The following is a 13,408-nucleotide window of genomic DNA, read 5'->3' as shown; positions in this document are numbered from 1 at the left end:
CCTTTTTCTACTTAAAAGACATGGTGAGAAAGGATGCAGAACATTCAATTAGGATGGAGCCTGAGGTCACTGAGAGGGGTGCTTCCCGTCCTTTGGGGGCAGGATGACTCTTAAGCAGGGCAGAGGCCACAGTCCTTGGGCCTCTGTTCCTCTTTGGAAAATGCTAATGGTTTAAGGGCAGCAGAGTCATCCTCAGCGACTGGGCCTTCCTGACATCCGTTGAGGGGGTGTCAGTCCCCAGTGCCAGAACTGAGAGAGACCTCTGCTCCCATCAGGCCTAGTGGGTGTGCCTGGGTAGAGGTGCCCTTGATGTGAAGATCTGGTCTCAGATCCACATCTATGTTGGGCTGCTACTGAAGGCGGTGGCTGGACACCCAAAAAGCAGAGTGCTTACTGTGGATACCCACCCAATGTAAGCCCAGAGTTAGATGCCAGTCAGTCTGCTATTTTAATGTGGATGAGAGCTAACAAAAGCGGAGTGCATAGCATGGTATAAAATACAAGAGTAGGAGTTCTTGTGGTGGCTCACTAGTAACGAACCCGACTAGTATCCATGAGGCCCCGGGTTTGATCCCTGGCCCTGCTCAGTGGGCTTAGGATCCAGCATTGCCATGAGCTGTGGTATAGGTCACAGATGCAGCTCAGATCCTGTGTTGCTGTGGCTGTGGTGTAGGTCAGCAGCTGCAGCTCCAATTCAATCCCTAGCCTGGGAATTTCCATATGCCATGGGTGCGGCCCTAAACAACAACAAAATACAAGAGTAAAAGATGTCTAATCAATTGACTTGAAGTATAAGGAATATTGGAAGTAGTAGAATATTGTATAATACTGGCTTTTTCCAAGTAATGGTATTTAAGTATTTTTCCAAATTGTTCCCCCCATTCCCATTCTTACAATATGATTTATTTACATCTTTGGTAAGTAGTTAATTTCAAGAATGTCTATGAAGTAAATATGGTTTAGTATAAAAAGCTTGGGCTGTGGAGACAAACAGAACTCCGTAATAAGCCTCATTAATCACTTCTGGGGACAAGATATTTACTCGTGGTGTATCCAAGTCCAAATGCCTTCACTTGGGCTCTGACTATGCCTGGAGTCTTATTTCTCATTATTATCTACTGCTCACTTTATCCTCCTGAAGTGTTGAATTACCTGTTCTCAGACCCCAGCATCTTCTTTACTCTCTGTCGTTACTGGAGTTGTTATCTCTGCTGGGGACTCCTCCTGGGTCCCGGGGGCTCCTTGCCTGGCCATGCTTCATCCGCAAGCTGTCTGCAGATGGATGGATTATCCCTTCCATACAACTTCATAATACCCTGAACTTATCTCTGTGATACCCTGAACGTATCCCTATAATACCCTGAATGTATCCCCCATACCCTGAACTTATCCACAAGGCATCAGAATGGATGGTGTGTGTTTATCTCCTCCAGTGTAAGCCCCTCAGAAACAAGAATCTTATTTATTATGGTATCATTCATGTCAACATTTAGTAAACTCAGTAAGTGTTTGCTGTATTGGAAGGGACATTTCTCTGAAATGAGTATAATACTATCCCTGGGATTATTGTGAGGAGGAATTTTAAAATGCTGCTGCTAATTCTGTTACTCAGCCTTCTTCTAACGTATTTCTAAAACACAGAAACAAATACACAGTACATGCAAAGAAAACATATATTGACAGTCAACTCTCGATGTCGTTTTCGTACTCAACATTTTCTACAGAAATATATGTTCAATGGAATTACACCTATATTTGCCAATTTTAAGACACCATTTGGTGCTTGTGAAATCCAAATAGCAGGAAGATACTTGTGGACCAGATAAGCATTTAATTGAGAGTCAGCTGGTCTCTCTTAATTTTTATAAACTGTTGGCCATATCTGCAAGTAGAAATTATCTTGAAGAAGAATAAATGTAAAAATATACTGGTTTTCGGAGTTCCCGTTGTGGCTCAGTGATTAATGAATCCGACTAGGAACCAAGAGGTTGCGGGTTCGATCCCTGGCCTCACTCAGTGGGTTAAGGATCCAGCGTTGCCGTGAGCTGTGGTGTAGGTCGCAGATGTGGCTTGGATCCCGCATTGCTGTGGCTCTGGCATAGGCTGATGGCTATAGCTCCGATTAGACCCTTAGCCTGGGAACCTCCATATGCCTCGCAAGCGGCCCTAGAAAAGGCAAAAAGACCAAAGGAAAAAAAAAAAAAAACTGGTTTTCAAACAAGTCCACCTACATAATGAATACATCTACACCTAAAAAGATCAAAGAGAAGAGAATTTTTTTTTTCTTTTTGCCTTTTCTAGAGCCGCTCCTGCAGCACATGGAGGTTCCCAGGCTAGGGGTCTAATTGGAGCTGTAGCCGCCGGCCTATGCCACAGCCACAGCAACACCAGCTCCGAGTCGAGTCTGTGACCTACACCACAGCTCACAGCAACTCTGGATCATTAACCCACTGAGGGAGGCCAGGGATTGAACCCGCAACCTCATGGTTCCTAGGTGGATTCGTTAACCACTGAACCACGACGGGAACTCCAAGAAGAGAATTTTTTTCTTCATGGTGGAGATATTTGGGGATATTTCTTTTGTCTGAGGAAGAGACTTCAACAATTCCAACCTCATAATCCTTCTTCCAACCAGCATTATATACACACCCAAGTTCCTGGAGCATCATCCCTGAATACTGACACAAGTCCCTGTTCCCCACTGCAAAATACATCCAAGAGAACCTCTTCTGGAGTTGCCTTGCTTACTCGCTTTATTCTATTGGTTTTCAGTATTTAGTTAGTCTTGGATGAGATTTTAAGGCCACTTAATTACCTGCACCCACAAAGATGGGAAAAGGCACATAAACTGTGTTTATTCACACAATAGTCTTTTTTTTTTTTTCTTTTAATGGCTGCACATGTGGCATATGGAAGTTCCTGTATCAGGGATTGAATCTGAGCTGCAGCTGTGACTTACGCCACAGCTGTGGCAACACTAGACTCTTTTAACTCATAGCAACAGCCGGGGATCGAACCTGCACCTCTGCAGTGACCTGAGCCACATGGAGAACTCCTCGTACAATGGTCTTATTATCCCAGGCTTATGATGGGAATCAAAGGTACAGAGCAGAAAGCTGTGGTGGCAGTTACAGAAGGCATGAAGTATTTAGAGGCCAAAGGATAGATATGCCTTGGAGAGGCAGGGGTCAGCAAAAGAGGAAGTTTCTAGATTTGGGGAGAGGATGCAATGGAAAGATAGGACAGACGTCAGAGGAAATCACTGTAAGGACGGGAAGACCTTGTGATGAGAAGCAAAAGATGGATCTGAGACACTGGAAACCGAGAGGAGCAAAAAAATTCTGTCCTTTTAATAACTGAACCTGTTTTGTGTCCCTCTCTCCCCTTTAAGGGGAACTACCATCACCTAGGAGCATCTATGATATGCTTGCTGGCTGCTGTGGGGGATCTAAGACTTGGCTCCTGCATTTGAAGTAGAAAACCAGGAGGCAACTTTATACTGTATGAATGAATTCTGTGATATAAATTAATAATATTAGCAAGTATTTATACACAAAGACATTTTGTCAAGTATTCAACATATATTCCATTCTCCCATTACCTACTCAGTATACCTTTGGGCTAGATTTTAGTTGTTGCTTCAGCATCTTTATGAACATGGGAAGATAGATTTTAAAAGCTGCGAACAATACACGAGTGTAAACTGTCCTGTGACACCATTTCAAACGCACTGGACTCTGTCCTTTCCTCTTCCTAAGTCATATACATTACTTGAAATATACACTAAGTAAGAAATACATCTAGTCTGCTAAGATAACATTTAAAACATTGATGTGAGTAATGGTTGACATTTCAAGAGGAGATTTCATAAAGTGGGGTACCAGACAAGATGTGTGTCATTTTAATCAACTGATATGATTGTGTATATATAGACAGAATTTATAGATATGGACTATTTTTAAGTGCTAAGAAGTTTGCTGTTTAAACAATTTATGTATAAAGCAAAGAATCTCTCTGTAATGAACCCCTACTGATCCAGATGGCAGGATTTCACAAAGCAAAGCTTAGCTATTCTTCACTATAAATGGTAGCTTATTAATCTGGAAAAGTGAGTGCAGCTCCCCTAAACTTAACAGAATCATGGAATGACTTACGTTCTGGAAATAACTAAGATTTTTTTATATACCCATTTTTAAGCATTTCAGAAAATGGTACTTTATGACATTTTAATTATTGCCATAAAAGAATGAGGTGTGTGAATTTTTTTTTTTTGTCTTTTTGTCTTAGGGCCGCACCCATGGCACATGGAGGTTCCCAGGCTAGGGGTCCATTCAGAGCTGCAGCCGCTGGCGCACGCCACAGCCACAGCAATCCCAGATCCGAGCCTCGTCTGTGAACTACACCACAGCTCACGGCAAAGATGGATCCTTAACCCACTGAGCAAGGCCAGGGATCGAACTGCAACCTCATGGTTCCTAGTTTGGATTTGTTTCCTCTGCACCACGACGGGTACACCGAGGTGTGTGAATTTAATGTTTTTTCCTAGTAAATTGACTTATTCAATAGAATAAACAGAAATGAATTTATATACATATGAAAATTATATATTATACATTACATTTTGATAATTATATTTAACATACTTATATAAGATATAAATATATAATTTTATAAATATAATATGTAATAAATACACTTAATTATATTATATAATTCTAGTAATTAAAATAGAATTATACTATATAGACTATATAATGTATGAATTATATATGTAAGTTTATACACACACATAAATTCCTTTATATTTTCTCTATTGAATTGAATGTATACAATATATTTGAATATATATAGATACATATATATTCTAACAAAATATTTTTAAAAATTTTATTGAAATATACTTGATTTACCATGTTGTATTAATTTCTGCTATATAGCAAAGTGACTCAGTTACACACACATATATATTCTTTTTCATATTCTTTTCCATTATAGTTTATCACAGGATATTGATATAGTTCCCCGTGCTATACAGTAGGACATTGTTTACCTAATCTACATATAATAGTTTGCCTCTGCTAATCCCAAACCCCCAAGTCTTCCCTTCCCCCCACTTTCCCCCTTGGCAACTAAAAGTTTGTTCTCTAGATCTGTGAGTCTGTTTTTGTTTCATAGTTATGTTTGTGTTGTATTTTAGATTCCACATATAAGTGATACCATATGGCATTTGTCTTTTTCTTTTTTTCCTTTTTTTTGGGGGGGGTCTATTTAAGGTCTCACCCATGGCATATGGAAGTTCCCAGGCTAGGGGTCAAATCGGAGCTGCTGCTGCCAGCCTATACCACAGCCACAGCAACCCAGGATCCTAGCCACGCCTGCGACCTATATCACAGCTTACAGCAATGCCGATCCTTAACTTACTGAGTGATGCCAGGGATTGAACCCACGTCCTCATGGACACTAGTCGGATTAATTACCACTGAGTCACAGTGGGAACTCCCTTGTCTTTTTCTTTCTGACTTACTTCATTTAGTATAATCATCTCTAGGTCCATCCATGTTGCTGTAAATGGTATTATTTCATTTTTTTAATGGATGAGTAATGGATAGAATATATATCCATTCTTCTGTGATGGACATTTAGGTTATTTCCATGTCTTTGATATTGTAAATACAGCTGCTATGAACATAAAAGATACGTATGCACATATCTTTTAGAATTATTGTTTTGCCTGGGTATACATGCACAAGAATGTGATAGCTGGATCATATGGCAATTCTATTTTTAGTTTTTGAGGAACGTCCTTACTGTTTTCCACAGTAGCTACACCAGTTTACATTCTAACCAACAGTTAATAGGGTTCCCTTTTCTCTATACCCTCCCCAGCATTACATTATTCCTAGACTTTTTAAAGATGGCCATTCTTTTTTTTTTTTTTTTTTTTTTTTTTTTGTCTTTTTTAGGGCCGCACCCATGGCACATACAACACAGCCCATGGCAATGCCAGATCCTTAACCCACTGAGTAACGCCAGGGATCAAACCTGTGTCCTTATGGATACCAGTTGGGTTTATTAACCACTGAGCCACGATGGGAACTCTTCACATTTAATCCTTTAAAAAAGCCTTTATTTTCAAATAAATAGGCTCATAGCAAGCTGCAAAACAAATGTACAAGGAGGTTCTGTATACCCTTTGTTTCCCCTTGTGTTAACATCCTGCATAACTACTATACACTATCAAAACAGGAAATTGACATTAGTACGATTCACAGAGCTTTTTCAGATTTCACTAGTTTTACATGCCCTCATTTGCATGTATATGTGTGTGCATATATGCAGCTCTGTGTAATTTTGTCACATGTAGATTTGTGTGACCACCACAACAATCAAGATCAGAATCATTTCTTCAAGGCTTTCAGGCTATTCCTTGTAGCCATACCCACCCCATAACCCGCCCCCCCCCCCAACTTCTGGCAACCACTAACCTTTCCATCTCTTGCTATTTCAAGCATATTATATAAATGGAATAATATAGTATGGAACATTTGGAGATTGCATTTTTCCTATTCATCATAATTCCCTGAGATTCATCCAAGTTGTGTATATTGATGGTTTATTTCTTTTATTCCATGGTAAGGATGAGCCTCAATTTGTTTAACCATTCACCTGTTAAAGGACATTTGGCATTTTTCTAGTTTTTGACATTCGTGAGTAAAACTGCTATGAACATTTGTGTACAGTTTTTTTTTTTTTTTTTGTCTTAACATAGATTTCTATTTCTCTGGATAAATGCCCAGCATGGCTACAGTTGGTTGTATGCTAGCATCATAGTGCAATGCCTCTCAGTGAAATGTCTTATGTCTTTTTGCCAGTTTCTACTTAGATTATTTATTTTACTGTTGAATTTTGAGAGTTCTTTATATATTTTCTATATGACTCCTTTGTTAGCTGTATCCAAGTCTGGATCTTGACTTTGCATCCTCTTCACAACATCTTTTGCATCTTAACATTAGTGTGGTACATTTGTTACAGTTATTGAACCAACAATGATGTATTATCATTAAAGTTCAAACTTTATTCAGATTTCCTTGGTTTTATCTAATTGTTACCTCCCACCTCCAACAGTGATGATGCCTACCATCTGCCATCCATATACTTAACTATTCAACCCCAGAGTATATCTGTATATCTATACAGATATCTATATGTATCTCTCTCTCTCTATCTATATCTCAGGACAAGAATTATTAATCCATACCCCCAGGGAATATAATTTTATCAACTACAGTAGAGCCTTTTGCCCTTAGACACACAGATTACACCGATTTCCATTGTTGCTTAGAGTAAGACCACCTTCCGTCCCTTACAGTGTAGTTGTTTCATGAATTTTGTTGTTGTTGTTGCTGTCTTTTTAGGGCCATGCCTGTGGCATATGGAGGTTACCAGTCTAGGAGTCTAATCAGAGCTGTAGCTGCTGGCCTATGACACAGCAACACCAGATCCAAGCCACCATGTCTGCGACCTACACCACAGCTCACAGCAATGCTGGATCCTTAACTCACTGAGTTAGGCCAGGGATCAAACCCACAACCTCGTGGTTCCTAGTTGGATTCGTTTCTGCCGCACCACAATGGGAACTTCTGTTTCATGAACTTAAGGTGGATCCTTTTGTCACAGATCCATCCTGGGATGCCCTGACTTCCTAAATAATTAAAAAAATTTGTCTATATTGAGGATCACTTGTGCTATAAAATTCTATGAGTTTAGACTAATGGATCACGTCATGTATCTACCATTACAATATCATACAGAATAGTTTCATCTCCCTCAATAATTCCCGATGCTTTTCCTAGCCCATCTTTTCTCTTTCCTTTACCCCACCCCTGGCAACCATCATGTTTTTACTGTATCTATAGTTTAGCCTTTTTCAGAATCTTGTGTAATTAGAATCATATAGTTTGTCAGATTCACTTTTTTCCTTTAGCCACATGCATTTGAGTTTCATCCATGTCTTTGGGGAGCTAGATAGAGCACTCGTTTTCATAGTTGAATGATATCCCATTGTATGGATATACTGCAGTTTATTTATCTACTGACTTATTAAAGGATATCTTGGTTACTTCTGGTTTGGGATGACTTTAAATAAAGCTGCTATAAACATTCTTGTGCAGATTTTTGTGCGGATATAAAATTTCAAAATAAGCAGAGTAAGTACTTAGGAGCACAGTTGCTAGATTTTATGATATATTAGTTTCTGAGGGCTGCTATAATAAATTACCACAAACTAGGTAGCCTAAAACAACATAAATTTATTCTCTCATAGTTTTGGACTTTAGAAATGAGGTGAAAATGGGGTGTTAGACGGACCATGTTCTCTCTAAAGACTCTAGGAAAGAATCCTTTCATGCCTCGTCTTAGTTTCTCCTGGTTGCCAGAAATCTTTGGTATTTCTTTGTCTGTAGGTACATTGCTCCAATTTTTGCCTGTTTTCATAGGACTATCTTTCTTCTCTGTGTGTCTGTGTCTCTACGTCTCCTTCTCATAAAGACATCAGTCATTGGATTTGAGGTCTATCTTAATTCAGTATGATCTCATCTTAGCTTGATTACATCTACAAAGCCCCTATTTCCAAATAAGGTAACATCACAAGTACCAGGGATTAAGACTTCAACATACTTTTCTGGGAAAAACAATTCAACCCACAATATACGGTGAGATTATGTTTAGCTGTAAGAGAAACTGCCAAACGGTCTTGCAGAGTTTTGTGTTCCCATCAGCAATGAATGAGAGTTCCTGTTGCTCCATGGCCTTGCAAAACAGTTGGGACTGTCAGTTTTTTTAATTTTAGCTATTCTAATAGGTGTGTAGTGACATCTTATCATTGCTTTAATTTGCAATTTCCTAATGACGAATGATGTTGAATATCTTTTTAAATTCTTACTTCCATCTGTTTTTTGCTTTTGTTTTTGTTTTTGCTTTTCAGGGCAGCACTAGCGGCATGTGGAGGTTCCCAGGCTAGGGGTCCAATAAGAGCTACCGCTGTTGGTCTATACCACAGCCACAGCAACATCAGATCCAAGCCGAGCCATGTCTCAACCTACACCACAGCTCATGGCAACGCAAGATCCTTAACACACTGAGCGAGGCCAGGGATCGAACCCACCTGGTTCCTAGTTGGATTCGTTTCTGCTGCGCCACGATGGGAACTCCTGCTATTTCCATCTGTATGCCCTCTTTGATGAGGTGTCTGTTTACATCTTTTCTTCGTTTTTAAACTGGGTTGTTTGTTTTCTTGCTGAGTTTTAAGAGTTCTTTGCATATTTTGAATATTGAATATAAGTCGTTTAGCCAATATGCTTTGAAAATATTTTTTCCAAATCTGTGTCTTATCTTTTCATTCAAACAGGATATTTTGTATTTTCATTACTCATTTTTTTTCCTTTAAGACTTCCTCTTTGACTCATTGATTATTTAAGAGTTTTTTGTTTAATTTCCAAGACTTTGGAGATTTTACTGTTGTCTTTCAGTTATTGACTTCCAGCTTGATTCTAGCATGGTCAAAGAATATATTTTGTATGATTGCATTAAAATTTTTTTTGTTGAGGTTTGCTCTATGACTCAGGAAATGGTCTACTTTGGTGAATATTCCATGAGCTTTTGGAAAGAATGTTTGTTCTGTTGTTGTTGATTGGAGCATTCTATAAATGTCAGCTAGATCCTGCTGTTTAATTCCTCTTGCTGTTTGCTTATTTTCTGTCCAGTAAGTCTATCAATTCCTGAGTAAGTGGGGGGAGGGCTATAATTATGGATTTGCCAATTTATTCTTTCTCACTGATCAGTTTTTGCTTCATGTAATTTGAAGCACTGTTATTTGGTGCATATATTTAGGATTGGTATTTCTTCTTGTTGGATTGGCCCATTCTTTGTTATGTAATATTCCTCTTGTCCCTAGCAGTTTTCTTTATTCTGAAGCATAATTTACTGATATTAATAGACATCACTCTTACTTTTTGTCTGATCAATGTTTGCATGGTATAGCTTTCTCCATCCTTTTATGTTCAACCTACCAAAGCCACTATGTTTGAAGTTCTTTGTAGACAGTGTTTATCTGGGTTGTGTATTTTCATTCACTCTGCCAACTTCTGTCTTTTAGTCGGTATATTTAAACCATTTGCATTAAGAATAACAATTTATTTTGTAGGGTTTAAGCCTGTCATTTTATTATTTGTTTTCTATTTGTTCTCTGCTAATCATTCCTCTGTTTCTCTCTCACTCTCTCTTTCCTTTTTGTGGGTTACTTGAACATTTATTAGAACTCTATTTTGATTTAATGTTTTTGAGTATATCACCTTGTATAGTTTTCTTATTGGTTGCTGTAGGTATTACAATATACATATATAACTTACCACAGTCTACTGGTATATGATGTTTTATCACTTTTAGTGAAGTATTGAAAACTTATTTCCTTTTAGGATCCCTCACCATCCCCCATCTTAAAATAGAATTCTCTTGTTTCTACGTAATTGATCTCTATGCCAAATGATTTTTTTGTTTGGTTTAATTCTTTTTAATACAAGCATACTTTGTTTTATTGTACTTCACAATTATTGCATTTTTAAAAACAAACTGAAGGTTTATGGCAACCCTATATCAAGCAAGTCTATTGGCCCTATTTTTCCAACACCATTTGCTCATTTTGTGTCTCTGTGTCACATGTTGGAAATTCTCAAAGTGTTTCAAACTTCTCCACTATTACATTTCTTATGGTGATCTGTGATCAGTCATCTTTCATGTTACTATTGCAGAAAGATTGTGACTCATCAAAGGCTCAGATGATGGTTAGGATTTTTTTAAGCAATAAAGCATTTTTAATTAAGGCATGTACATTGGGTTATTTTTGGACATAATGCTATTGTACACTAAACAGACTATCATGTAAACATAACTTTTACATGCACTGGGAAACGAAAATATTCGTGTGACTCATTTTGCTGTGATATTTGCTTTATTGTGATAGTCTGGAACTCAACTGGCACAATTTCTAAGGTATGCTTGTGCAAAATACAGACAACAGTTTCACTATGCTGGAGGAGCAACATATATCCCTTTCGACGTATATCACTGCCCAATAGGCTTGATGCCATATGAAAGAAATAACCTGGCTCCCCATTTAAATTTCTAAGCCAGTCATAAAACCATACTAACTTGGCTTGACTTCAAGATGGCTGAGTTGAAACTGCTCACTGCTGAAGGTTTAGAGTCCATCTTCTTTGATTCACAGGGCAGTTCCTAGGATCCCCTCCCTCTTCTATCATCCCCAGGACCAAACTGCAAAGGGCACTAAAACCAAGGTCTCCACATAGGACTTCTAACAGATGGAACTGGTAAAATGTGAACTGATCCTGTTATGTTCTCTAGCTAACTTCATTTCCATGAAAAAATTGAATAAAATACTTAAAGAATGTCTCTTTGAAAATGCATCGAATTATTAGCTTGCCCATGGCTGTCACTTGATTTGTCTCTTTCATACTGATTTAAATTTGACCCTTGCCACTGTCAGCAAAGTTTCCATTCACATTTTTACTGAATCCCTGGTACAGTCTCTAAACAGCTTTCTTTCTCTCTTTAAAGCCACAATCTCTTTCCCTCAGGCTCTTTTGATTTGTTTTCTAATATTACAGGGAAATTTGAGGGTAATGGATTTGAGCTAACTCAGCATCTCATGCTCCCCTTGAAACTTCCTCCCATGTCAGAAGGAATGTCTCTCATTGTCACTGCCAGCTCCACTGCTCAAGCTCCTCATCTCAACCCCTCAGTCCTAGGGTAATTCCTCAGACCCATCCCTCTTTTCTCTGGCATCTTCAGGCTTTTTGCTCACTAGGTGGCCAATCTGTCTTCATCTGTATGTAGATTCATCCTGTCATCTCCTTCAAATACTTTATCTTGAGACTCCTGCTCCTGTTCTATTTCTTTCCTTCCTTCATCTGATATATTCCTCGGGATATACCAGCCCCTATTCCTGTTACCTAATTTTCTTTAGTAACCACTTGAAATTTGATTTCCAACAATGTGTTCAAGGAAAAATGCTCAGTGCAAGGGTGCCAGATGACTTTCTTTTAATAATATTCTTCAGCATTTCCTCCTTTCATTTTCACAACATTTTAATTCATATAATACAATTTATGAGTTCATAAAACTTTTCCTCCTACAGTGTCCGTGAATCAAATTATTCCACTCCTCCATCCATGACTGTGTGACTCCATTACTACTGTCTATATACTTTTACTGTTTTGTAAAAATTCTTCAAAACTACCTGTCTCCATTCCTTCTAATATCACCAATTCTGGTTCTCCATCTTCTTGACCAGTCTTGAGCTTATTATCAAAATCAGCATCCATCATTCATTCACCTGTCTTCAGATTCTTTATTTCCAACTCCATGCTTTGACTCATGTAGCATAGCCCATGTGGAGTGCCTTCCTCTGTGCTCATCTAAATCCAGTGTACACATCCTTCAAGGTCAGCTAAAGTTCTACTTCTTCCATCAGGCCTTTGCCAAGAATTACAGTACAATAGAGCCTTTGTCTAAAACCACATTAGATTTGTGGTCTGCTTGACAAAATAGTACCTCCTAATCAGCTCTAGCTACCTCAAATATGTAGGTCTTGTTTTCTCAACTATCCCTCTGAAAGCATGAATATAAGTTTTTATTCCCTTACAGTCCAGCAGGGTGCTAGGCATATAGATGTTGCTTCATGAACTGACTTAATGGATTAATTCTAAACAAATACTATTAAACAAGTAATGACAGTAATATCATGCACTGATAATTCTACTCTGAGTGAAACTGGGATTTTTCAAGGGCTACTTAGAAGGCAACAGTCAGGATGACAGAGTGGTTAAGAGTATGAGTCCAGACTGCCTGGGTTCAAATCGTGCCTCTATCGCCTATCGGTGATAATTAATTACCAATTTCTGATCTTCTTTGGAAGATTAATGAACACCTTTGTGCCTTAATTTCTCTCCCTGAAAACAGAAGACCATAAAAGCACTCACTTTATGGCATTGTTATGTCTACCAAATGAATTCTGTTGGATACTTAAAACAATATCTGGTGTGTAGAAATTGCTCCATGAATATCAACTATCATTAAATATTTATCACATGTAGAATGATAGTATCTCAGAACTAAAAGAACCTTTGCTTTAAAAGTAAATAAGTTGAGGAATAAAGGTAAAAATGATTGGCTCAAGGTCATATGGCTAGTTAGAAACAAAGTCAGGAAACCAGCTCTCCTGATTCTTATTCAGTGTTTGTTATTTTCCTCCCCAGGACGTCCATATCTGAACATGTTACTGATTAAAGACATTTAGAGTTGAAAATGATGCCCAAGTTCACAATGCATGATC

Source organism: Sus scrofa, chromosome 2 (assembly GCF_054392235.1).
Source record: "Sus scrofa isolate SSC_HxYL_T2T_F1_AM1 chromosome 2, Sscrofa_HxYL_maternal_Yorkshire_Landrace_v2.0, whole genome shotgun sequence".
Taxonomy (NCBI): domain Eukaryota; kingdom Metazoa; phylum Chordata; class Mammalia; order Artiodactyla; family Suidae; genus Sus; species Sus scrofa.
The sequence above is the reverse complement of the archived record's forward strand: the minus strand, read 5'-3'. Positions refer to the sequence as shown.